This window comes from Loxodonta africana, chromosome 5 (genome assembly GCF_030014295.1).
Source record: "Loxodonta africana isolate mLoxAfr1 chromosome 5, mLoxAfr1.hap2, whole genome shotgun sequence".
NCBI classification, from domain to species: Eukaryota; Metazoa; Chordata; class Mammalia; order Proboscidea; family Elephantidae; genus Loxodonta; species Loxodonta africana.
In genome coordinates, this window is record NC_087346.1 from 2,964,899 (window position 1) to 2,991,427 (window position 26,529).

Here is a 26,529-nt window from a genome sequence, read left to right on the forward strand (position 1 = left end):
GAGCATGGATTTGTCCTCTGTGGGAGTAACAACCACAATTTAACTCTCAGATCTGGTCCTGTGCTCATAAGAAGGCCCATTTTAGCAATAGAAATAGCTCATTATAATGCTTTCACTCATGCCTTCTCCCCAACTTTCTCAGGTGAGAAAATGGACTTAGTTCTTCCTTATAGTGTGTAGACTTTCATTAGCTCCATTTGTTGGGTATGTGGTGAACCAAGATTACAGTAGAGATACCAATCACTTATCCCCTTAATCATCCACCTGTAGGACTGAGACAAGATAAGTTGACTGTCTAGCTGCCCTTCCTGGGATAAAAATGGCTGGCAGTGGGCACAGCATCAGTCATGCCTCTTGGACTGTGGCTTATCGACTGCTAGGTTCCTATTCAAAAGCCAAGGAATTGAACTGATGTTCAGAGCATCATCCAAAGGAGCCAAGTGTGTGCTATAGAGACCAGTTTTCAGCCCTGTTACGATGATTTCCCAGTTCCCTGTCATCAGAAGAAAGAGCCCAATTCTCACTAATCCACGTCCGCCAAGGAGGCTACCTCAGAAAGAGTTTCCTCCTAGCTGGCTTGTTCTAGTCACCTGAGAATGTATTAGAGGCAAGGGCACTTATTTTTGGATGCTCTGTTTTTCTTAGCAAAGTGAAGTGTTTATGAGCACTGGAGGCCTGATTAGATTAACCACTATTTACTTCCTTCTGTTTAGATTATCTCATCTTGGGAAAAAAGGGAAGTAGTGTCTCGAAAATATTTAGGTTACTTCAACCTAAATATTTTCAAGACACTACTTCCCTTTTTTTCCCAAAATGAGATGATCTAAACAGTATATTTAAAGAAATCCCCTTGTCCCTTATAGCTTATAGTCTCTTAAGGGAGACGGCATTGCAATGGCAAATGCTAGATGAATGTCACTATGAGAAGATGCAAGTATCCCACCATTCAACTGCTCCTCTTATAGGGGAACAGGATGTTTCCTCTTCGTCAAAGATACACACTCTTAGCTAGGTACTGTTGTTGTTGTTAGGTGCTGTCCAGTTGGTTCTGACTCATAGCGACCCCATGTACAACAGAATGAAACACTGCCCAGCCCTGTACCATGCCCACAATTGTTATGCTTGAGCGCATTGTTGCAGCCACTGTGTCAATCCATCTCATTGAGGGTTTTTCTCTCTTTTGCTGACCCTGTACTTTACCAAGCAGCTAGGTACTAAAAAAAAAAAAAAAAAAAAAAATTGGTACTAGGTATGGCTAAAACATACCAAGTAGATATTAATTCTCATATCTCATTAAAATGAGACTTCATTGGACGATAATAAATGATAATGAAAAATATAATTATTGCAGGTCATTATTAAAAAAAGTTTCCTTTCAGTCAAACAGATACCTCTCAGCTCTACAGCACACCTTTTCCCTTCACTTCAGAGCTGATGCATTTACTTCATTTAACCTGTGTTACTTATGTAACAACTTACAAAAGAAAGACTTTCACAACTAAGGATTTTTCCCATAAAAAAATATCCCACAGTATCAAGCCAGTGACATCTCTCCCTTCAAATCCTTCTCCATTCCTGATCATAATTATCTAATTACACCCATTCTTTATATAACTCCCTGTGCCTTCTTAGCAGTTCCCCAGGTGTCTAGAAATGTTATTTGAAAGACACAGATACAGATGCATGCTACACAGTTAATAGGCCTTCATGAAGTGGAACCAATAGACCATTAAAACGAATCCGTGCTGTCCAGGCTCTGTTCATCTTTTTCTCTACAGAATTAACCTGACCCAATGGCCAAAGAGATATGAAAATCTATCTCTTCAATCCCACTTGATTTAAGTACCAAAGAAGAATAGGGCACAGATAATGATTTCCTGCTCTCAGCAACAAATGTGCAAATACTTCTATCCCATGTATGCCTCCTGTCGAGGCTGCTGAATCAGGAGTTGTACCATTTACAAAAGAAATGGAATAATTTGCCTACTCCAACCCAGACAGAGGCAGTATCCAGCAATAAATGGCCTGGCCATATAAATAATAAAGTAAAAATGAGCCTGAAGCTACAGAGATTTTTGTTTGAAGGAAATAGGATAACTCTAAGCAATTTGTGGCACTGTTTCCCAGCTAGTGTCCAAGGGCTATTTAGTTAGCAATGGCAATAACAGAAACGGCTTCATGTCAAGATGGAGCCACAAGTGCTAGGCAGAAAGAGAGCAACAAATATTAAAAGATGTCAACTGCCAGCATGAGCTGATTGCAACTTGTAGCACTGAGAAAATGGAGCATGCCAGGAGCATTAGCAGTGAGAAAACCAGCCACCAGAAAACCTCTGAGTCCAATAACAACTCAAATTCCCTAGCTCCCAGAGATACTTGCTGAGAAGGGGTGAAGGAATAATTTATGAGCACTGGAGCCCTGATCTGTTAACGCATTATTATCTTTGTCATTGGGAGTAATTACTGACCTGATAATATGATGGATACACATTAAGAGTAACAAACATTCCTGGGATATTGCAAGGCTTACAGATTTCAGGTTGCCAAGGTGACCAGGCTTGTCACCTGGTACATGTCATGGAGAATAGGGGAAGAAATGCTCAACTTGTTGGCTGAGATGTTAAAATACAGGGGAGATACTATGCCCAGAAGTCTCTCCAAAAATTAGGCAGTAACAAATCTTGAAACTTCCCCAATGTCAGATTCCATTCTTAAGATGATATCAGTAACTTACATTTATTGAACACTTACTATATGCAAGTGTGCCAAGAGACTTACATGTTTTATCACATTGAATGCTCATAGTGAACTTCTGAAGTAGGCACAATTGTTAACTTCATTTTACAGATGCATGACATAAGCCATTAAAAAAAAAAAGGAAACAAACAAAAAACACCGATTCTGACTCATAGCTACTGTATAGGGCAGAGTAGAACTGTCCCATAGGGTTCCCAACGAACATCTGGTGGATTTGAACTGCTGACGTTTCGGTTAGCAGCTGTAGCTCTTAAACACTTTGCCACCAGGGTCTCTGAAGTAAGACGTAAGGGACTAAATAACCTGACCAAGAAAATAAAGTTGGTAAACGTGGAGTCAGGGTCAGACCCAATTCTGTCTGATTCCAAAGCTTGAGCCTGAACTACTATGTAATATTGTTTCATGTAATGATAATATAAAACAAGAAACAATAACTGTATCATCCACAGATAACGTTTATTGAATACTGTGTTTTTTAGATAAGGAGCCCTGGTGGTAAAGTGGTTAAACAGTTGGCTGCTAACTAAAAGGTTGGTGTTCTGAACCCACCAGCCACGCTGCAGGAGAGAGACATGGCAGTCTGCTTCCATAAAGATTACAAACAGCCTTGGAAACCTTATGGGCAGTTCTACTCTGTCCTATAGGGTCATTATGAGTCAAAATTGACACAACAACAATGGGTATATGTACTAGATGAAGTTCCTGGGTGATGCAAATTGTTAACACACTCAGTTGCTAACTGAGAGGTTGAAGGTTTGAGTCCACCTTGGCATGCACTGGAAGAAAGACCTGGCAATCTACTTCTGAAAAGTCAGCCATTGAAAATCTATGGAACAAGAAGCAGAGCAAGATGGTGAAGTGAGTGGAGGTTCCCATTTATTCTCTCAGAAACCCGCTGAACAATGAATAAAAACAAGCAGACTGAGATTGCAGAACTCTGGACAGGAACTGAGGTGTTGAGAAATTGGGGTGTGTCCAAAAGTGGGGGAAAGGAGAAGCAGAGATGGCACGGAAGCTGGGAAGACCTACCTGCTAACATTGACAGCGCTCAGTCGTTGCAGCCATTTTGGGACAGGGCTGGGTAACACCCCAAATGTGGAACACAGAAAAAGAGCTAATCTGAGGAAACTGTAGCCTAATTTTTTTTAAGGCAGTGCAAATTGGCTGTGGGAGTTCTTAAGCCGTGCAATTGGGATGGGGGGAAAGGAAACTGTGGCTCTATGAGAGAATGCTGTTGAATCTCTCTGAGGCCCAAGATGATGGGCACTAGGGCTGGGAGGAGCAGCAAGAGCATCAGGGTGAGAGAAGTACTTTAGACTGACTTGGTGACAGAGGGAAATGGCCCATAGCAGGACACTGTGGGTGAGCCTGAGCGGGGATGCCTGTGACGGAAAGATGTAGAGAGTCCCCCACATTCACCACAGGAAAGTCAAGCCCTACTGCTCACGTCAACATCTGTGACCAGCAACCCCGGCACCCGTGCATGCATATTGAATTCCAGAGATCGAGCATCCAGAAATGCTGAATCAGCACTGAACTAAACCTAAGGATAAGTGTGCCCTCTAGTGGTTCTCAGGAGAAGATGCCAAGTCTGCTGCTGCTGGATCAATTCTTACTCATAGTGACCCCGCGGAGCTGAGTGGAGTGGCCCCATGGAGTTCCCAAGGCTGTCTTTGTGGAGGCAGGTTGCCAAATCTTTGTCCAATGGAGTGGCTGGAGGGTACAGACCCCAGCCCTTCAACTGGCAGCTGGGTGCTTTGCTGCTGTGACAGCAGGGCATTTAATCAGAAAAATTTCCCACAAAACCCAGAATCCAAAATTAAAAAAAGATAACAGAACAGCCCAAGTTCAACAAAAATTAGTAAAATACACAAAATCACAGGAGAAGAAACCAAAAACCAAACCAAACCCATTGCTGTCGATTCCGACTCGTAGCAACAAGAGAAGAAAGACCAGTCAAAACCAAAACAAGAATATGAGGAAATTTCTCCTATGGAAGCCAGAATAATGCAAAGAATTGATAATTTTCAGGCTATGGTGAGAAATATGTTTGAAACAAGCAAAAAGCACACAGAAAACAAACTAGTGAAGATCAGGAAACACATAAAGGAACAAAATGAAAGAATCAAAAAGGAAATTGAAAACATAAAAAAAAAAAAAAACTCAAAGAACTACTGCAACTGAAGAATAAAATAACTGAACTAGAAAAGCAAGAGAAACGCTCAACAATAGAGTTGAATACACAGAAGATAGAGCAAACAAGCTAGAAGATAAAATTACTGAATTTATCAAGTCTCAAGAGAATTAAGAGAAAATAATAAAGAAAAGCAAACAAATCCAAAAGGAAACATGAAATTCAAGTAAGAAATTAACATTAGAATTATTGGAATCCCAGAAGACCATGATAAGAATGAAGATCACGTGGCTCTTGTCTTTTGTTTCATTTATGTGATTGATTACATTGATTGTTTTACTAATGTTGAACCATTCCTACATAAAAAAACATACCTGGTATGAATTCCACTAGGTCGTGGTGAATTTTTTTTTTATGTATATAATTTTTATTGTGCTTTAAGTGAAAGTTTACTAATCAAGTCAGTCTCTCACACAAAAACACATGTACACCTTGCTACACACTCCCAATTACTCTCCCCCTAATGAGACAGCCCACTCTCTCCCTCCACTCTCTCTTTTTGTGTCCTATTCGCCAGCTTCTAACCCCCTCCACCCTCTCATCTCCCCTCCAGGCAGGAGATGCCAACATAGTCTCAAGTGTCCACCTGATCCAAGAAGCTCACTCCTCACCAGCATCCCTCTCCAACCCATTGTCCAATCCAATCCATGTCTGAAGAGTTTGCTTCGGGAATGGTTCCTGTCCTGGGCCAACAGAAGGTCTGGGGGCCATGACCACCAGATTCCTTCCAGTCTCAGTCAGACCATTAAGTCTGGTCTTATGAGAATTTGGGGTCTGCATCCCACTGCTCTCCTGCTCCCTCAGGAGTTCTCTGCTGTGTTCCCTGTCAGGTCAGTCATTGGTTGTAGCCAGGCACCATCTAGTTCTTCTGGTCTCAGGATGATGCAGTCTCTGGCTCATGTGGCCCTCTCTGTCTCTTGGGCTTGTAATCGCCTGTGTCCTTGGTGTTCTTCATTCTCCTTTGATCCAGGTGGGCTGGGACAAATCAATGCATCTTAGATGGCTGCTTACTAGCGTTTAAGACCCCAGATACCACTCTTCAAAGTGGGATGCAGAATGTTTTGTAAATAGATTTTATTATGCCAATTGACTTAGATGTCCCCTGAAACCATGGTCCCCAGACCCCTGCCCCTGCTACACTGGCCTTCGAAGCATTCAGTTTATTCAGGAAACTTCTTTGCTTTTGGTTTAGTCCGATTGTGCTGATCTTCCCTGTATTGTGTGCTGTCTTTCCCTTCACCTAAATTAGTGCTTATCTACTATATAATTACTGAGTACCCTTCTCCCACCCTCCCTCCCTCCCCCCTCTTGTAACTACAAAAGAATGTTTTCTTCTCACTTTAAACTATTTCTCAAGTTCTTATAATAGTGGTCTTATACAATATTTGTCCTTTTGCAACTGACTAATTTCACTCAGCATAATGCCTCCCAGGTTCCTCCATGTTATGAAATGTTTCACAGATTCCTCATTCTTCCTTATTGATGTGTAGTATTCCATTGTGTGAATACACCATAGATGGGCACCTTGGTTGCTTCCATCTTTTTGCTATTGTAAACAGTGCTGCAATAAACATGGGTGTGCATATATCTGTTCGTGTAAAGGCTCTTATTTCTCTAGGATATATTCCAAGGAGTGGCATTGCTGGATCGTATGGTAGTTCTATTTCTAGCTTTTTAAGGAAGTGCCAAATTGATTTCCAAAGTGGTTGTAACATTTTACATTCCCACCAGCAGTGTAGAAGTGTTCCAATCTCTCCACAGCCTCTCCAACATTTATTCTTTTGTGTTTTTTGGATTAATGCCAGCCTTGTTGGAGTGAGATGAAATCTCATTGTAGTTTTGATCTGCATTTCTCTAATGCCTAATGATCGTGAACATTTCCTCATATATCTGTAAGCTACCTGAATGTCTTCTTTAGTGAAGTGTCTATTCATATCTTTTGCCCATTTTCTAATCGGGTTATTTGTTTTTTTGCAGTTGAGTTTTTGCAGTATTCTGTAGATTTTAGAGATCAAGGCGCTGATCAGAAATGCCATAGCTAAAAACTTTTTCCCAGTCTGTAGGTAGTCTTTTTACTCTTTTGATGAAGTCTTTGGATGAGCATAAATGTTTGATTTTTAGGAGCTCCCAGTTATCTAGTTTTTCTTCTACGTTCTTTATAATGTTTTGTATGCTGTTTATGCCATGTATCAGGGCTCCTAACGTTGTCCCTCTTTTTTCTTCCATGGTCTTTATCGTTTTAGATTTAATATTTAGGCCTTTGATCCATTTTGAGTTCGCTTTTGTGCATGGAGTGAGGTATGGGTCTTGTTTCATTTTTTTGCAGGTGGATATCCAGTCATGCCAGCACCATTTGTTAAAAAGACTGTCTTTTCCCCATTGAACTGTTTTGGGGCCTTTGTCAAATACCAACTGCTCATATGTGGATGGATTTATGTCTGGATTCTCCATTCTGTTCCATTGGTCCATGTATCTGTTGTTGTAACAGTATCAGGCTGTTTTCACTACTGTGGCGGTATAATAGGTTCTAAAATGAGGTAAAGTAAGGCCTCCCACTTTGTTCTTCTTTTTCAGTAATGCCTTATTTATCTGGGGCCTCTTTCCCTTCCACATGAAGTTGGTGATTTGTTTCTCCATCTCATTAAAGAATGTCGTTGGGATTTGGATAGGAGTTGCATTAAATGTATAGATTGCTTTTGGTAGAATAGACATTTTTACAATGTTAAGTCTTCCTATCCACGAGCAAGGTATGTTCTTCCACTTATGTAAGTCTCTTTTGGTTTCTTGCAGAAGTGTACTGTAGTTTTCTTTGTATAAGGCTTTTACATCTCTGGTAAGATTTATTTCTAAGTATTTTATCTTCTTGGGGACTACTCTAAATGGCATTGATTTGGTAATTTCCTCTTCGATATTCTTTTTGTTGGTGTAGAGGAATCCAACTGATTTTTGTATGTTTATCTTGTATCCTGATACTCTGCTGAACTCTTCTATTAGTTTTAGTATTTTTCTGGAGAATTCCTTAGGGTTTTCTGTGTATAAGATCATGTCATCTGCAAAGAGAGATACTTTTACTTCTTCCTCGACAATCCGGATGCCCTTTATTTCTTTATCTAGCCTAATTGCTCTGGCTAGGACTTCCAGCACAATGTTGAATAAGAGTGGTGGTAAAGGGCATCCTTGTCTGGTTCCTGATCTCAATGGGCTCTCTTTCAGGCTCTCTCTATTTAGGGTGATGTTGTGTGTTGGCTTTGTATAAATGCCCTTTATTATGTTGAGGAATTTTCCTTCTATTCCTATTTTGCTGAGAGTTTTTATCATAAATGAGTGTCGAACTTTGTCAAATGCCTTTTTGGCATCAATTGATAAAATCGTGTGATTCTTGTCTTTTGTTTTATTTATGTGGTGGACTACATTAATTGTTTTTCTAATGTTGAACCATCCCTGCATACCTGGTGTGTATCCCACTTGGTCATGGGAAATTATTTTTTTAATATATTGTTGAATTCTATTGGCTAGAATTTTGTTGAGAATTTTTGCATCTAAGTTCATGAAGGGTAAAACCAAAAAACCAAACCCACTGCTATTGAGTTGATTCTGACCATAGGAACCGTATAGGACAGAGTAGAACTGCCCCAAAGAGTTTCCAAGGAATGCCTGGCAGATTCAAACTGCTGACCTCTTAGTTAGCAGCCATAGCACTTTAACCACTATGCAACCAGGGTTTCCTCATGAAGGATACTAGTCTGTAATTTTCTATTTTTGTGGTGTCTTTTCCTGCTTTTGGTATGAGGATTATGCTGGCTTCATAGAATGAGTTTGGGAGTATTCCATCCTTTTCTATGCTCTGAAATACATTTGGTAGTAGTGGTGTTAACTCTTCTCTGAAAGCTTGGCAGAACTCTCCACTGCAGATATCAGGGCCAGGGCTTTTTTTTGTTGTTGTTATTGTTGGGAGTTTTTTAAATTACCTTTTGAATCTCTTTTGCTATAAGTTTATTAGTTCTACCTCTGTGTTAGTTTAGGTGAGCAGTGTGTTTCTAGAGATTTGTCCATTTCCTCTAGGTTTTCAAATTTGTTAGAGTACAGTTTTTCATAGTAATCTGATATGATTCTTTTAGTTTTATTTGATTCTGTTGTGATATCGCCCATCTCATGTCATATTTGGGTTATTTTCTTCCTCTCCCATTTTTCTTTTGTCAGTTTGGCCAATAGTTTAGTGATTTTATTCAACTCTTCAAAGAGCCAGCTTTTGGTCTTGTTAACTGTTTCAGTTGTTTTTCTGTTCTCTATTTCATTTAATTCTGCTCTAATTTTTATTATTTGCTTTCTTTCTCCTATTTAAAAAAAAAAAAAGAAATTAGTGTCTGGACCAACTAAGTTAATTTTGTAGTTCATCAGTGTACTGTGACCTCATAGTCAGAAGAAACAAACTAGAAGGAAAGAATCATTAGAAAATTTTATGCAGATAATTGACATACTTAGATTCACATTTTAAAAAGAGAACTCTGAAAATCTAGGAGATTATCACTACAGGGACCCTGAGTTCAAAGGATGAGCTGTGCTCTTTCTTCTTGGTGGTAGGAGGCCCCTGCCTGTCTATTCCCTTCTCTTTTATCTCTTGTAAGACAAAAGGTGATGCAGCAATGCCCCAAGAAAACTCCCCTTACATTAGATTAGGGCTGTGACCTGAATAAGGGTGTTGCATCTCCCACTATCCTCATTAACATGACCTAATCCTCCCTCTTTGACATAACAGACAGATCAGTCCCAAATGGGACCATAACCACAGGAATTGGAGCTAGGATTTACATCACAAATTAGTGGATAATCAGATCTTGAAATGGAGGAAAATCATACAATACTGGGGCTCATGGCCTAGCCAAGCTGGCATATATTTTTGGGAGACACAATTCAATTCATGGTATTCCACTTTTTGGTCCCCGGAAATTCATGTCCTTGCCACACGTAAAACAGTTTCACACCATCATATTATCTCAAAAATCTTAAATCAACTCCAAGTCCAAATTTCATCCAGGGGCAAAATTCCTCTTCATCTGTGAACCTGTGAAATCTAGAACATGTTATCTGCTTCCAAAATACAATGGCGGAACAGGCACAAGGTAGACATTTCCGTTACAAATGGGAGAAAGTGGAGGAAAAGAGGGAGTAACAGGCACCAAGCAAGTAAAAAACCCAGGAGAACAATTTACATTAGTTCTGAAGGGTTGAAAATAATTCTCTGTTCTCTAAGACCATCTAGAGATTGGAGCAAGAGAGATCAGTTAGGAAATTATTGGAATAATAATAATAATATTTTCCTTTTGCTTTCTATGTGGAATGTGTTGTTAAATCCTTTACATGTGTCATTTTATGTCATATTAACTGCAATATTATGAGGTAGGAATAATTATTATCTCCATTTTACAGATAAGGAAAATGAGGGTAGAGAAATTGAGTAATGTGCTCAATATACTGGCATTGATAAGGACTAACATAGGGATGCACATGCTGTCTATTCTTAATGCAAAGCTTAAATTCTTAATATTCAGATTCAATGTCCTCTGGTGAGACATGAAGAGGCAGAGATGCAGGAATTGAGGGAAATGGAATTAGGAAGTTATTGCTGAGGTAAGTTCTTCATAATCTGGTGATCCTTATTAACATAGAATTTACAAAGCAGGAGGAATTGTGGTTTACTCCCAACTTTCTAACTGGGATAACTGGGAGAATGATAACACCATTAATATGTTTGGAGAATACAAAAGGAAGAACGTGTTTTGATGGATGAGTTAGGTAATTATAAATGGAAGATAATGAGAGTCCTAGATCAGGGTGTTAGTCGTGTTGATTTTTTTAAGGCTTTGAGGGGGAATCTGTTTCATGCCTCTCCAGGTGTTCCTTGGCTTACACCTGCAGCATCATCACCTGGTGTTCTCCTTCTGTCTTTCTGTGTATCTTTTCCTCTTTTATAAGGACACCAGTCATATAGGATGAGGACCCATCCTATTCCACTAAGACTTCGTGTTAACCTAATTGATAACATCTTTAAAGAACCTATTTCCAAACAGGGCCACATTCACAGATAGGAGTTAGAATTTCAACACATCTTTTTGGAGGATGCAATTCAATCCGTAACACTGGCCATCTCTGGTTCTGCTTTATCCTTTGTCCTTTTATCATTGCACGATGACTTCTAGTAGATTTGGGAGCCAAAAATTTCCTGGTTCATTACCAGATAACAATAGCAATCATCTTTTCTGCTAGCTCTAATAATGCTCATTGAGCAGATTAGGTTACTTGTCTACCCCTTAAGCAAGCATTGTAGTTAAGCACATGATGAAGCCCCTACTGGGATACTGGTCCTCTATGGAGCTGAGAACAGGCCCACACCCAGGCCCAATCGACCATGGCTTTCTCAAGAAAAATGTGCTATTCTTGGAAGTAGAGTAAATAAATCCTGGGTAGCAGAAACAACAGAAGTCCATTGCAGAGGTTTTTTTTTCTTTTATTGTGCTTTAAATGAAAGTTTACAGATCAAACCAGTCTCTCATATAAAAACTTATATACGCCTTGCTATGTAGTCCTAGTTGCTCTCTCCCTAATGAGACAGCACAGTCCTCGTCTCTAACCTGTATTCCCCATGTCCGTTCAGCCAGCTCTTGTCCCCCTCTGCCTTCTCATCTTGCCTCCAGACAGGAGCTGCCCACATAGTCTCATGTGTCTACTTGAGCCAAGAAACTCTCTCCTCACTGGTATCATTTTCTATCTTATAGTCTAGTCCAATCCGTGTCTGAAAAGTTGGCTTTAGGAATAGTTCTAGTCTTGGGCTAACAGAAGGTCCGGGGACCATTACCTCTGGGGTCCTTCTAGTCTCAGTCACACCATTAAGTCTGGTCTTTTTACGAGATTTTGAGGTCTGCATCCCACTGTTCTCCTGTTCCTTCAGGGATTCTCTGTTGTGTTCCCTGTCAGGGCTGTCATTGGTTGTAGCTGGGCACCATCTAGCTCTTCTGGTCTCAGGCTGATTTAGTCTCTGATATATGTGGCTCTTTCTGTCCCTTGGACTCATAATTACCTTGAGTCTTTGGTTTATTCTTGACTCAAACCAGATTAATTGTTGATTCCAAAACATCATGTGCTTCCCAGCATTTGAGTCTTAGATAATGCTGCTTCCTCTCCCTAGAATGCATCTTTGTTGGATGAAGTTCTACCAAAATCAGTTATAGATTGAATTTGTTGTTGTTGTTGTTGTTAGGTGCCGTTGAGTCAGTTCCGACTCGTAGCGACCCTATGCGCAACAGGATGAAACACTGCCCGGTACCCCCAAAATATTGGGGAATCCTAACCCCTATATCTGTGGATGTAATCCCATCTGGGAAAAGGGTCTTCTTTGTTATGTTGATGAGGCCCTATTAGTGTAGAGTGTGTTTTAAATCAATCACTTCTGAGATATAAAAAGAGTAGTTTAGACACGGAAGCACCAAGTAGGAAGGGGGGAAAGACAGATGCTACCTGGAGATCTCCAAGGAATGACAAGAAGAATACTAGAGAAGCTGAGACAAGAATTTTCCCCAAGGGCAGACAAAGAGAGACTTCCCCTAGAGTCAGTGCCTGGAATTCAAACTTTTAGCCTCCAAACTATGAGAAACTAAATGTCTGTTCATTAAAGCCTCACTTGTGGTATTTCTGTTATAGCAAAACTAAGAAACTGAGGTATTCCTATTCCTTTCTTTCCATGGTGCCAGTCTAGCCAACCAGATTGTCTAAGGCTTCCCTGCCCTTGAACCTTATATAAATTGTTAATTTTCTTTCAGGCCTTTTCTTATTCTGCCTTCTTTTATAATTTTTGTGTTTATTACTTCTCTTGTTGTCCAGTGATCTATAAGCTGTATGAGGGCAAGGACTCTGTAACCCCATGAGTATATTGCCCTACGATGCATGACAGAGTGAGTGCGTGGTATAGATTTGCTGACATAAATTAGTTGCTACAAACTGCTTTATAGATCAAATTTTAGAGGTATGTGAAATCACTTGTTTTCATGTGGAGATGCATTTGAAAGAGACCCAGTATTTTCCCTGTTGTTCATACCAGGTGTTCACTATGGAATCAGGGGGGTTTGCCCTTGGAGTAGACTTTACGATTACAACAGCTATGTGTGAGTTGAGCCCAGATGGATATATGACAGTTTTATAGAGACATGTGACAGTTGGGTCATGAAATAAAAGGCCTGGAACTGTAAAACTATTATTAATTCTGGTGAACTTCTAAAACAAAGGAAAAATAATTTCACTTTTGTAAAATATGAAAGCTGAGAGATGGTAATTATTCTCTGCTTGGCTGCAATTATGGCTTCATAATATAATATAGTATATTAATGACTGTGCTCTGAGTTAATTGGAGAAACAGGTATATTAAGAATATCTATGAGATTTCAGCACTGGTAATATATTTGAATCTTTAACTTTGTGGAAAATGGTGTGAAACATTATTTTTCAATCTCATGGCTTTTGACCCTCAACAACAAAGAGTTTGAGGTATATGTGTATAGTCTTATTGACACAGAGAATCAATTAAGTGAGAGATTTTTATGTAAATTGTTCTAAAAAAATGTTAGACCTAAGATTGGAAGGGTGTAAACACTGTAACTCACGGTTGCAGGGGAGAGAAAACTAAACCTATGGGTCTCTTCATATGCCCGTGCCCATTATCCTCTCAGCTGTAGGATTACTAAAAGGTGTTTGTGTGTGTGTGTGTGTGTGTGTATGTGTGTGCACTAACTAAATGTAGACACAGATCTAAAGGTTGGAACTTATTATGCTAGGAGTCAACAGTGAGTTCTAGAACCTGGACTTTTACCAGGTTTATCAGGCCTCTGTGTCTGTTTCTCATTTGTGTTTGGGACGTCACATTATACTCTCTGGAAGCAGATGAGAGTAACTGGAGGGTACAGTTAATGGGAGCTCTTGAACCTTCTCTTTTACATATTGTGCTCAGTCCTTCCCACTGGTATTCTAGTGACGTCACAGTCATGATGAAATCAACATTTATTGAGGGCCAACTGAGTGCTAAGCTCTTTACGTATAGTCCTAAAAGGTAGCTATTTTTATTACTCCTGTTTTACAGATGAACCAGTGGGGAATGGGTTAAATTAGCTGATACAAGTTTCCACAACAAAGAAATGTTGTGATTCAAATCATAACTATTTCCTTATTTTGTGGCCATTTTTACAAATACACTCTTTTAGTGCTGTGATCTTTGACCCTAAAATGAAATTAGAAATGGCTGAATGCATTATCACAAATTAATGTGAGTATATTATGTCATCAAAATTTATAAAAACACACTCTGATTTGAATAGCTTTTTGCTCTGGTTTTGTCAAGTAAGTCGAACAGATCTGATCCTGTAGATATAATTAATATACAGCCAAAGTGGGAAACACTGTTCTTTTTTCTGTCTTGAAATTAAAGTTACAGCTTTTGAGGCTACATGAATGTACAAATACAATCAAAATATTCACTGTCTTAGTCTTTGGAGTTGAAAACCTAGTTTTAAGAAAAATCTATCAATGCATGATTAATAGATTCAATGTATATGCACCCCATACCCGGAATGTATTAGGTTATGATTTTATGTATTTGTCATAAATGGCTGCAGGATTCATATATTACTGGACTGAGCTTTTCCAATGGGGATAAAAGTGCCACACTGTGGACCCTCAAGATGGCAAGATACACAACTCACACTCAGCAAAGCAGGGGGAAATATATTATCCCTCTTCCATGCTGTGACATGCATATATTCCATTCAAGCTTCATGAGAGTATTAAATCCAGAGAGAGATCAAAGGAAAGTACAGAGACAGACTTCCACTGCTGGCTTTTACAACAGTTTCTGGGGGCTCGATGCCATTTGCATAGAGTAAAGAAAGCACAACTGCTTCTTCAAAAGAGAAATTTTGTTTAAAAGTTATATTTTATGAGTTTTTTTTTTCCTTCCTGGAAGCTGCGGTTCCCCAAATTGCCTGAAAATTCAGGGAGATTTTTAATAAATGATAAGTCAAGGGAAACAGTTGTGCTCCAGTTTAATAATAATGGACTGTGGAGAAAAATTAAGAAAAGTTACTTACAAATTATCAAATTAATTTAATATTTTTTTCCTAAAAATAATATTTTTTATAAAACTTGTTACAAATGATAGTTTTTGTCTAGAATGTTTCCTTTCATTCTTTTTATAATAGCACTTTAGAACAAAAAGTAAAGGCACTCCAGATTAATTACTAAATTACATGGTCAGATACTATTCATTTTATTCAGAAGAGCAAATAAAACATCATGTTGGGGGGTTCCTTTTCACAAAAGTTATCATTTTCAATTTTTGTTTTCTGCATAGTACAATAGACTATTCAAGTTAGTGTAAATGTTGGTGGGGGTTTCCAGTGTCTCACAGAGAGGACTCGGAAATGTCTCTTGGCTCTATATGTCGAACCAAGCCTAGCATCAGGACTGCATTGCTGAATTTCAGAGCTTAAACATTGCAATATCCACCTCTGTGGAAATGTAAGTGTGAAGAGAAGACTCAAAACTCTGAATATCAATCCTCTTTGCAACAGTAAGCAGATTTCAGGATAGTATTACAACAAGGGATTGGAGCCAGGAGTATTGGATTCTAGCTGCTGTGAGGTTGGACCTCTGAAACAGAGAGATAGCCTTGTAAATGAGAATTTCACATTTGCAGTTGATGTCATTGAATCTATCAGCTTTAGTTTACAGAAGAGAAAACTGAGGCTCAGAGAGTATGTATATCCATCATGATTGATTTCAGTGGCATGATGTATTTCTCTCTTCATGTTGTTGAAGTCTGGAGGTTTGTAGTCCAGGGCTGTGATGGCTCTACAAAACTGTTAGGGACTCAGGCTCCGTCTATATCATTGCATCACCATTCTTAAGATGGCCCAAGGTGTTAACTAGGTCTCTAGCCATTGGATGGAGGAAGGGTTTAAAAGGTAGAGGAGCACACACCAGCTCTTCTTAAAGGAATTTTCCTAGAAGCTGCCTCATCTCCTTTTTCACATCTCGCTGGCCCAAACTAAATTCCACGACCACATCTAATTCAATTCCGAAACTGGAAGTTGGGAAATGCAGTCTTAATTCTGGGAGTCATCTGCTCAGCTAAGAATCAAGAGTTCTGTTCCTGACTAAGAGGGAAGAAAAGATATTTGGGTGGTAAACTGCTATCTCTGCCACAGCAAGATTAAATAAATTGCTTAGGATCATGCACTTTTCTAATGGCAGAGATTAGAAGTAGGTTTCCTGATGGTACACTGGCCTTATTAAAAAAAAAAAAAAAAGACGCTCTAAGCTTAAATGAAAGGAGAAAGATGTGGCAATCTGCTTCTGCAAAAATTTACAACCTTGGAAATCCTGTAGGGCAGTTCTGCTCTGTCTTAAAGGGTCCCTATGAGTTCGAATCGACTCGATGGCAATGGGTTTTTGGTTTGGGTAAGTGTAAATGGAGCCCATTTAGGAGTACAGGGCAATGAAAATAAAGAACACTTTGATTATAAATTTAGGTTGGAAGAGTTGGTTTTCAGTATTCTTCTATTCATGCATATTTACTTATTATAACATGATTTCTATTATAGTTTTGTTCTAATTTAAAATAGACAAACAAAAATCTTAGAATATAAAGATTATATCCAAATTTTTCATCTAGCAATACCTGTGAAGCAAAGGGAGGCTAACCTGTGACCACGAATCTCAAGTGGGCACTCAGCGCTGCCCAGCAAAGCTGTTAGAGTTCCCTGGTTTATTCACTCTACCACTTTCTGAGACACTGTTTCATAACTTCTCTTTGTTCCTCCAGCATCTGACACCCTTCCCCTTCACTTTCAGCTGATGACCACATCTTTTATCTCACTGAGAGAATAAGGGCAAGCACAAGGGAATTTCTGCCAGTTCCCAACATCATAAACTGGTCTGCCCTGGATCCATATAGTCAGCCTTCTCTTTCGTTACAACAGTTGAGCAGTTTTGTTTCTTTTTGAAGGTCAACTTGATACTCTTGTATTAGATCTCACCATTTTTTGCCTCCTCAGGGGCAAAAAAAATCCTCACAACTGGACCAATGATAAACATAGAAAAGATTGAAGTTGTCAAGGATTTCATTCTCCTTGGATCCACAATCAACAGCCATGGAAGCAGCAGTCAAGAAATCAAACGACATATTGCATTGGGTAAATCTGGTGCAAAGGACCTCTTTAAAGTGTTGAAGAGCAAAGATGTCACCTTGAAGACTAAGGTGCACCTGACCCAAGCCATGGTATTTTCAATTGCATCATATGCATGTGAAAGCTGGACAATGAATAAGGAAGACCAAAGAAGAATCGATGCCTTTGAATTGTGGTGTTGGTGAAGAATATTGAATATACCATGGATTGAACAAATCTGTCTTGGGAGAAGTACAACCAGAATGCTCCTTAGAAGCAAGAATGGCGAGACTGCATCTTACATACTTTGGACATGTCGTCAGGAGAGATCAGTCCCTGGAGAAGGACATCATGCTTGGCAAAGTACAGGGTCAGCAGAAAAGAGGAAGACCCTCAACAAGGTGGATTGACACAGTGGCTGCAACAGTGAGCTCAAGCATAACAACGATTGTAAGGATGGTGCAGGACTGGGCAGTGTTTTGTTCTGTCATGCATAGGGTAGCTATGAGCCGGAACTGAATCAACGGCACCTAACAACAACAACAAGGGCGCTGTGCCTGCCATTCTGTTCTCTTTCTCAGGCACCGTTTTATCCCTTTAAAGGATCGTTCTTACCAATATTCAAAGTATTCTAAAATATTCCTTGACAAAAATACCCACCCTAAACCAGATTCACATCCCCCTTTCAGATATTCTGTGCTTTCTTCTACAGAACCCCTTAAAAGAGGGGCTTCATATTCAATCCTCAGCCCATTCCACTCATTTCATCCCCAATACTATGAAACTCTTCTTGTCAAGACCATTGTTATGGATTGAATTTTGTCCACCCTAGATATGTGTTAGAATACTAACTCTATAACCTCGTGGTACAAGCAGTTGAGCGCTTGGCTGCTAACTGAAAGACTGGTGGTTCAAACCCACCTAGAGGTGCCTCGGAGGATGGGCTTGGTGATCCACTTTTGAAAAGTCATAGGCTTGAAAACCCTATGGAGTTTTTTTTGAGAACCCAATGGAGCAGTTCTACTCTGGCACATATGAGTCGCCATGAGTCGGGGTTGACTCAATGGCAACTAACAACATAGATAAAGATGTTGTTGTTAGGTGCCATCGAGTCAGTTCTGACTCATAGTGACCCTATAGGACAGAATAGAACTGCCCCATAGGGTTTCCAAGTTGCGGCTGGTGGATTTGACCTACCAACTTTTGGTTAGCAGCCGAGCTCTTAACTACTATGCCACCAGGGGTTCTCGATAGAGATAGATACAGATATTATGTGAGAATGAAGATCTGAAGTCTCCAAGCTCTTAGAGGGACTGCAGTTATTTACTTGAAGAAAAATAGAAATTTATTTCTCTTTATTTAGTCTGCGTTGGACTGTTTTGACCTTATGCCTCTCCTCTTTCCTGAAGAACAAATCAGTGTGCAGCTGAATCAAGAGCAGTTGAGAAGCAAAGGTCAGTCTCTCGACCACTCTACAAGGTTTGCATTCCAAAGATGGCGTCGTGTCCAGAAACAGATCCATTAGCTGCTTGAGCACGTTATACTTCAAACACTGAAAAACAGGGAGGATTATTTTCTGAATCAAGCAAATTACTAGAAAATTCTGGGAGCAAAGTAACATGTGAAAATCTCATCTTTTAAGATCACCTGTATCACAGAGGCATCCATTCCACACTTGTTGAAATGGATTTGGTTTGGAAATCATGCCCAGGGTGTTCAGAGTTGCACCAAGATCACCTGAGGGGAACGATGTGGTTAATCCGAGAGAGGAGACTCAGAGGCTCAGAAGAATTTGTCCCTGGTGATCGTTTAATGTCTTTATAGTGTGACAGCATTGCTTGTGGTACATATCACCCCACACCTTTAGGTAAAAAACAACATGCATGCTTTTCAACCTCAAGCTGCTTCTGATGGGTTTTGACTAGATAACTTGAACATGGGTGAATTATAGCCATTTTTAAGGGGGAGGTGAAACTAGCTGTTTAGTGCCAGAAATGCTATCCCACCAGCGGGGGAACACATGTTTCCTAAGTGTATATAAGGGATTTGGGGTTTTAAGAACTTGGGTTTCCTGTATAATATGAATACCTTGACTACATATAAAATGGTCAATATTCAGTTAGGTTGTTTTGCCCAAGCTATGTGAAACAATTCATGTCAGCCATTTCGTATTTCTAATTGAAAAAAGTTACTCTTTGAGCTCCATCTAGGTTTAGTTTGAGGTATGTAGCACCAGGTTTGGCCTATCAGGGTTCTGTGATTGCTTTCATCCTATTGTAGACAAAAAATGGAAGACTATTGTTTGCCTTTGGCAAAGACCCAGTTCTGTACTTAGGCACCAGATATCTGAATACCCTTGTAATTGCCCCTGGGTGGCTATGGCTTCCTACTCAGTCTTGCCTCGGCTCTGGACCTGTCTTTTCCTTTGTTACCCCCCCTTACTCCCTACATGAAAACAAAATATATTCATGGCTATATAAGTAGAAGAGCCTCTACAAATCAAATTAATACAAGTATAATGAAGGATCAAAACAATTTAAAGTATTACTTCTATGGATGTACTAATGGAAATTAAAAAAAAAAAAGTTGCCATGGAGCTGATTCCTACTCATGGCAACCCCATGTGTGTCAGAGTAGAACTGGGCTCTACAGAATTTTCAATGGCTAACTTTTTGTAAGTAGACTGACAGGCCTTTCTTTTGAGGCACCCCTTGGTGGACTTGAACATCTAACCCTTCGGTTAGCAGTTGAGCTTATTAACCCATTTGTACCACTCAGGGATTCTATTAATAGGAATAGGGTATCTAATTTGGAATTTTAGGCAAAAGATATTTTGGAACTGGGGATAAAGGAAGAGTTCCTACAACAGTTTCATTTCATATTGGTCACCTACATGGCTCCCAACTGGATTGTCCCTGCCTTGGAAGTAATAGCATAAATCAGGCCAGGTTCTATCCTTCTAATCAGACTCCCACCCAGACCTCTACCATTGTAGATTTGAGACATTCACACTCAGCTCTTAAGCATTTGTGTCTTTCAATTTTTCTTTAGAATTAAAAAAATACGTGTAATATGGATCTACATCTTTGGAAAGTCAGTGAAAAGTGCTTCTTTGCAAATATGTCCAAAGTCTCTGCCTCAACTAGAAAGAACTGTGAGCTTAGAAATACCTTATTGTTTTCTAGCTCGCTTACCCGGAAGGATTCTACTACGATCAACGGAGCATTCGCTAAAGGAGCAAACCCAACTAAGCATTAATCTACTATTTTTAGTCTTGGATCTAAAATCTTTATTTTTCTAACTCTTAGGCCATGGTCTCCGTTAAAACAGCCAGCTCTTCAAACCATAGGTCATTAGGAGCTTTCAGAGTGGACTTTCATCCCAATGCGGAAGGCAAGACAGATGTGAAGGTTTCTCTATGTAGCCAACGGCAGGATGATTTCCAACTGAACTAAATTCTTTTGGCACTTAAGTTTATGGTAATAGTAAGATCTGTGGAAATTTTGGAGGCTTTTGGGATAAAAGGAAATATCATTTTCAGCTTTTGCTGTACTTGCCTGTTGGGAACATGTACTGTTCATTTTCTCCTAAGAAATCACCTGAGCTGATTAACTGCTCCACATGGCTTTGGAGAAATGGGAAACACTGATGGAAAAGGCGCTGGTGGCCACAACAATACACTTGCAATTGCCATTTAGCTTATCTCTTTCTAATCCTCTGTTCCACCTCAGTGAGACTGGTAATGTGAAAACCAAACCGAGTGCCCCCAATGCACAGCAGAGGGACTGTTGGGCTGTATGCACCAACTGCATGGCCTTTCTCAATCTGTTTTTTATGTGGATGTAATCTCTTCACAGGCAGAGAGTGCTGCTGGAGGGTTCCTCAAAGCTTACTTGCTCTCGGAGGCAAGCAATGCAGATTTGCTATCAGCACCTGCTCTTCTCTTTCTTGTCAGAAAGAGCTCAGACATTTGCTGTTACAGGACACCATGGTCAGGGACCACTAGCGAGTGGTCAAAAGTGTGGCCCACTTTTTTGCTACTCAAAACTGGGGTCCTTGGACCAGCAGAATCAACATCACCTGGAGGCTTGTCAGAAATGCAGAATCCCAGGCTCCACCCCAGACCTACTGAATCCGAATCTCCATTTTAACGAGATCCCTAGTGATTCATGTGCATATTAGAGTTTGAGTTTGAGAAGCATAGCCATAAACTGCTTCATTTATTTAGCTTCAGCTGCTATAAGACTCTCACGGGTAGTGTCCCAAGTGTTAGGCGTTTTGGGTTTATTCTTTAACCCTGGTGTTCTCAGGTAAAAAAGTGTGGTATCCCTTCTCCACTTTCTGTCCCAGTTTGATAAACTAAACCTTCCGATTTCAAGTCTAGGTGTCCTTTCATACTTAATAGCTGATCTTTGGGAAAAGAAATCAATATTTGCCCACAAGTCATTCCTTTTTGGAACTGTTTCAAAAGAAGAAGGGGATTGACGAATATTCTTAGCATCTGCCACAGCTTTTATATAAGCTGCAAATCTCTTAGGTCAGCAGAGACTCTATGACAACTACTCAAGTGTACAAACATCGTTTGAAAAGGCACTGCAAAAATTCTTACCTAAGGTGTGCCTCTTTATTCCTTCACTGAAGCAGCCAACACAAAGGCCACCCAGGCAAGTTTCAAAGGGGGCAATTCTCTGCAGAAAGTGGCTCAGTGGGATTTGCAACAAAGGACTTCTTATGATCAATGGGGGCTTGCTGAGATTGGAGTGGGCTGGGGGATTGAAAACCGATCAAACAAAATTAGGATACAATAGCAGTTGTGGAGAGACCCTCTGGGGCTTGGAAACAGGGTCCTGTGGAAGGTGAGGAATAAATAAACCAGCAGCTATCTGCACTAGGGACAGGTTGTTGTCGAAGTTGGTGAACCGAAGTGTTATTTCTTTTCACATTCTGGAAAATACTTGTGACTTTTCCCACATAGATATCAGTAAAGATACAAAATCCACAAGGCAACATAATATATTGCTTAAAACGTAGTTCGGATGATTAGCTGTTATTGTATCATTGAGTAAATATAGTTGTTTCCATTCATCTATTTTGGCAGATCCCAAGTTCAATCAAAATAATTTACACATGGAGAACCAACACTGACTCTCCAAGCAAACTGAAGGGCAATGTGGGATGTGCTCATTTAAGACTAGTTTTCATGATGTTTATGATACCAATATGACAATATTCTTTACCACCAATTTGGAGAAGAATGTAATTCTTCATGGATATTTTGAAAACCCAAACTAAGACTGCCTGTCAAGACAAGATGTCCTGGACTAGGAATGCAGGTGAAGCAGATTTCCCATAATAGCATGAGGGCCTGAATGTATGCTCACACTTTGTGCTTTGCGCAACTCCAGGGGGCGGTGCTTACCTAGCCTCTGAAGGGGAATATCATCCCAGAGCTGTAAAATGTGGCATATGGGACTATCGTCACGTTCCCAGCATATTCCTCGTAAACTTTCAGTCATACTCATTTTTAGTAATAATTTAAACCCTCTAATTAGCTAGAGCCATATTGTTTCATAGAGTAGCTCCAAAAAGGCTCTTTACATATCCTGCCATTTGATGTATAAAAGGAATTCGACTAAGTTAAAAGCTGGTGATTTTTTTTTTTTTTTTATGAGGGAATATGCTGGAATGCTATTTTGGAACCCTGTTCTCAAAATTACTGGTTGTAAATTGGCATTTATGTAACTGTACCAGTTCAAATGCATTATACAATAAAACATTTTACCAGTGTTACTCAGTGTCACACACTGGTTGGGAGCGTGGGCTCTGGAGGCCATGTCATCCTCTTCCACTGAACACCTCTCTGTGATCTTCTTAACCTCTCTGAAACTCAATTTTCTCATTGGAAAGACGGGGGCGATCATAGTATCTACACATTTCACACAGTTATTATGAAGATTATCTGCGACGATACGTACAAAGCTGTAAAGAATTGCACCGGGCATAAAGTATGGACAGTTTTTCCCCCCAGCTTCTGCGGAGTTGACTTCAACTCATGGTGACCCCATGTGTGTTAGAGTAGAACTCTGCTCCACAGGGGTTTTAATGGCTGATTTTTTGGAAGTAGATAACCAGGCCTTTCTTCTGAGGCACCTCTGGGTGGACTCGAACCCTCAGCCTTCTGGTTACCAGCTGAGTATGTTAACCATTTACACCACCTGGGACTCCAAATAACTGTGATGACAGAGGCATTTTAATCTCACATTCTCAAGTCTGTGCTAATCTATTCCTACTTTTCCTGTGAAGTTCTGAAGTCAGCCAAATTCACATTTAGAAAATTCTGAAAATACAAGATGAAGAAAGGAGCATTGCAAGCTGCACATTTGCATTTACAACTAGGTGATACTATGTCTGAAAATGGTAACTGCCATTCACTTCACGCCTCTTCCTCCTGGGTCTGAGTTGTGAAGGGAAAGGATGACCAGCATTGAAAGAAGTTAGGCATTTGTTGGACAATTATTAAAATTCCCACTTTCTCACTTCTTTCTTTGATGACAAGGTGAGTGGGGACCATGGTAACCATTAATGCTGTACACCAGATATGTCTGGCTATCCTCAACACAAGGAAGTACTGTACTTTCCACAGGAGAAAGACGTGGCAATCTGCTTCTGTAAAGATCACAGCCTTGAAGCCCTATGAGGCAGTTCTACTCTGTCCTTTAGGTTTGCTATGAGTTGGAATTGACTTGACTACAGTGGGTTTGGTTTTTTGGTTTGCCCACATAAAGTTGGGTGAGGTCATGTGGCTTGCCCGGGTAGTTAAATCTGAAAGTATGGTGTTTGTAACTTCTCGGAATAATCTTTAATAATGATTAGTTAGGTTTTTACTCCCCTCTGCTTCAGTGATTGTTTAAGCATGAGCTAAGATACGGCTACCAGCAACTTGAATCTCTGAAAGTCTATGATGCTCGTAAGCCACTTGGATTTTGGGGGTTGCATGAAAAAAAAAATTAAAAAAAAAATTTTTTTTTTATGTTATTGCAGCACAACTTGGCCAACCTGCTTTCCTCAAGGAAGCTGGAGAGGGCATTACACTGTGTTCACTTTCAGAATCGCTCTGAAAGATGTAGACTGTGTTGAGGAGATGACCAATATGTGGAGTTCCTTATAGATATTAATCATCTGGTTCTTTTAACATGAGAAAACATAGATATTGTGTTAGGAAATTAGCTTATACATTTCAAGCACTTAGTAATAACCAATAAATATGCGTCAGGTATTGTATCCTTTCACCATAGTTATTCGATCTGTGTGCTGAGCAAATAATTGGAGAAACTGGACTATATGAAGAAGAACAGGGCATCAGGATCGGAGGAAGAATCATTAACAACCTGCGTTATGCAGATGGCACAACCTTGCTTGCTGAAGTGAAGAGGACTTTGAGCATTTACTGACAAAGATCAAAGACCACAGCCTTCAGTATGGATTACATCTCAACATAAGAAAACAAAAATCCTCACAACTGAACCAATAAGCAATATCACTATAAATGGAGAAAATATCAAAGTTGTTGGGGATTTCATTTTACTTGGATCCACAGTCAATACCCACAGAAGCAGTAGTCAAGAAATCCAACGACACATTGGATTGGGCGAATCTGATGCAAAAGACCTCTTTAAAGTGCTAAAAAGCAAAGATATCACCTTAAGGACTAAGGTGCGCCTGACCCAAACCATGATATTTTCAGTTGCCTCATATGTATGTGAAATCTGGGCAATGAATAAGGAAAACCGAAGAAGGATTGATGACTTTAAATTCTGGTGTTGGCAAAGAATATTGAATATACCAGGGACTGCCAGAAGAATGAACAAATCTGTCCTGCAAGAAGTACAGCCAGAATACTTCTTAGAAGTGAGGATGGCAAGACTTCATACATAGGGTTGCTATGAGTTGGAACCGACTTGATGACACCTAACAACAATAAATATTATTGAAATGACAATCATTCATCGCCTTAAAATTAAGCATATGACCTTTAACACATTAATTGTTCTTATTTGAGGCTAACATTATTAAGAAGTAACTGGGGTAGAATGGATTTCCATATCCTATGCTCATGAATTCCTGAGTGCAGCAAATGGTTAAGTGCTGGACTACTAACCAAAGGGTTTGCAGTTCAAACCCAATCAGAGGTGCTATGGAAGTGAGGCCTGGTGGTCTGCTTCTGAAAGGTCACAGCCTTGAAAATCCTATGGACCAGTTCTGCTCTGCACAAATGGGGTTGCCGTGAGTCGGAACTGACTTGGCAGCAACTAACAACAATGATATCCTATCCGTTTATTTTAAAGTACCCCGAGTAAAACTTATCTGATTGTGGACAAAAGACTGCAAAGGTTACTGGCTAACTTTTTCAAGAGAAAATAGAAGAAATTTAAAATGTAAACATAAAGAGAGATTTTTCTATAAAATGGCATTGCACCAGCAATCAGATATAAAATTAGTATTGATTTTTATATATTATTTATGGTGTTGTAAGAAGGTGACATACATGGAATGCTGTCTTTTGAACTCTAGTCAACCCACTCTGAAGAAAATAGGAAAGTGTTTCACAAACAGCCTTTGAAAAGTAGGAAGCTGAAAACATAACCACTAAGAGGCTAATGGGATCAGAAACATATTAAAGAGTTTAGAAAAGAAGTAACGTATTGTTCCTTTCTTTCTTAGATAAAAACAAACATAGATTTTATTCGCTTTTAAAAACTGATTCTATAGCTTATTGAAAGATGTAAAAAGACAAAACTCCAGATTCATAACCAATAGTTTCTCTGCTATAACAAATATCATTAGGAAAATAAACACAAGTAATATTAGGAATTAGTTCCAAATTAGAAATAATTTGAAAAATAGGCTTTCTAAAAAAATCTATATGATAAAGAAGACAGGCAACTTATCTAACAAAAATTAAAATCTGTATTTCATAGGACATTTAAAAATCCTGTATTCACTGTTCACTTCCATTTTGGTACATTTTGTTGAAATTTGTTCTGAAATCCGAATAGGGTTTAAAAATTATTCTTGATTATTCTGTTACCTCATGATAGGTAATATACATATCGAGGGTTAGATGAATTTTTACCCTCACTAGGAGACACAGTCTTTGTCATCTCTTAGGAATGATACTACTTCTTTATTCCACAATCCACATGGAGCATAATGGTGTGTTCTTTTTATATAAGCTACTTCGTTTAATCATCCTTTCTCATGTTAGAAATCAGGAAACTGAGGCTCTGCCTGAGGGAATTACCGATGGGCTCTGTTGCCAAATGGCTTCTGTGGGCTACCTGCCATAATATACGGTCCATTTCAGTCCTCACTA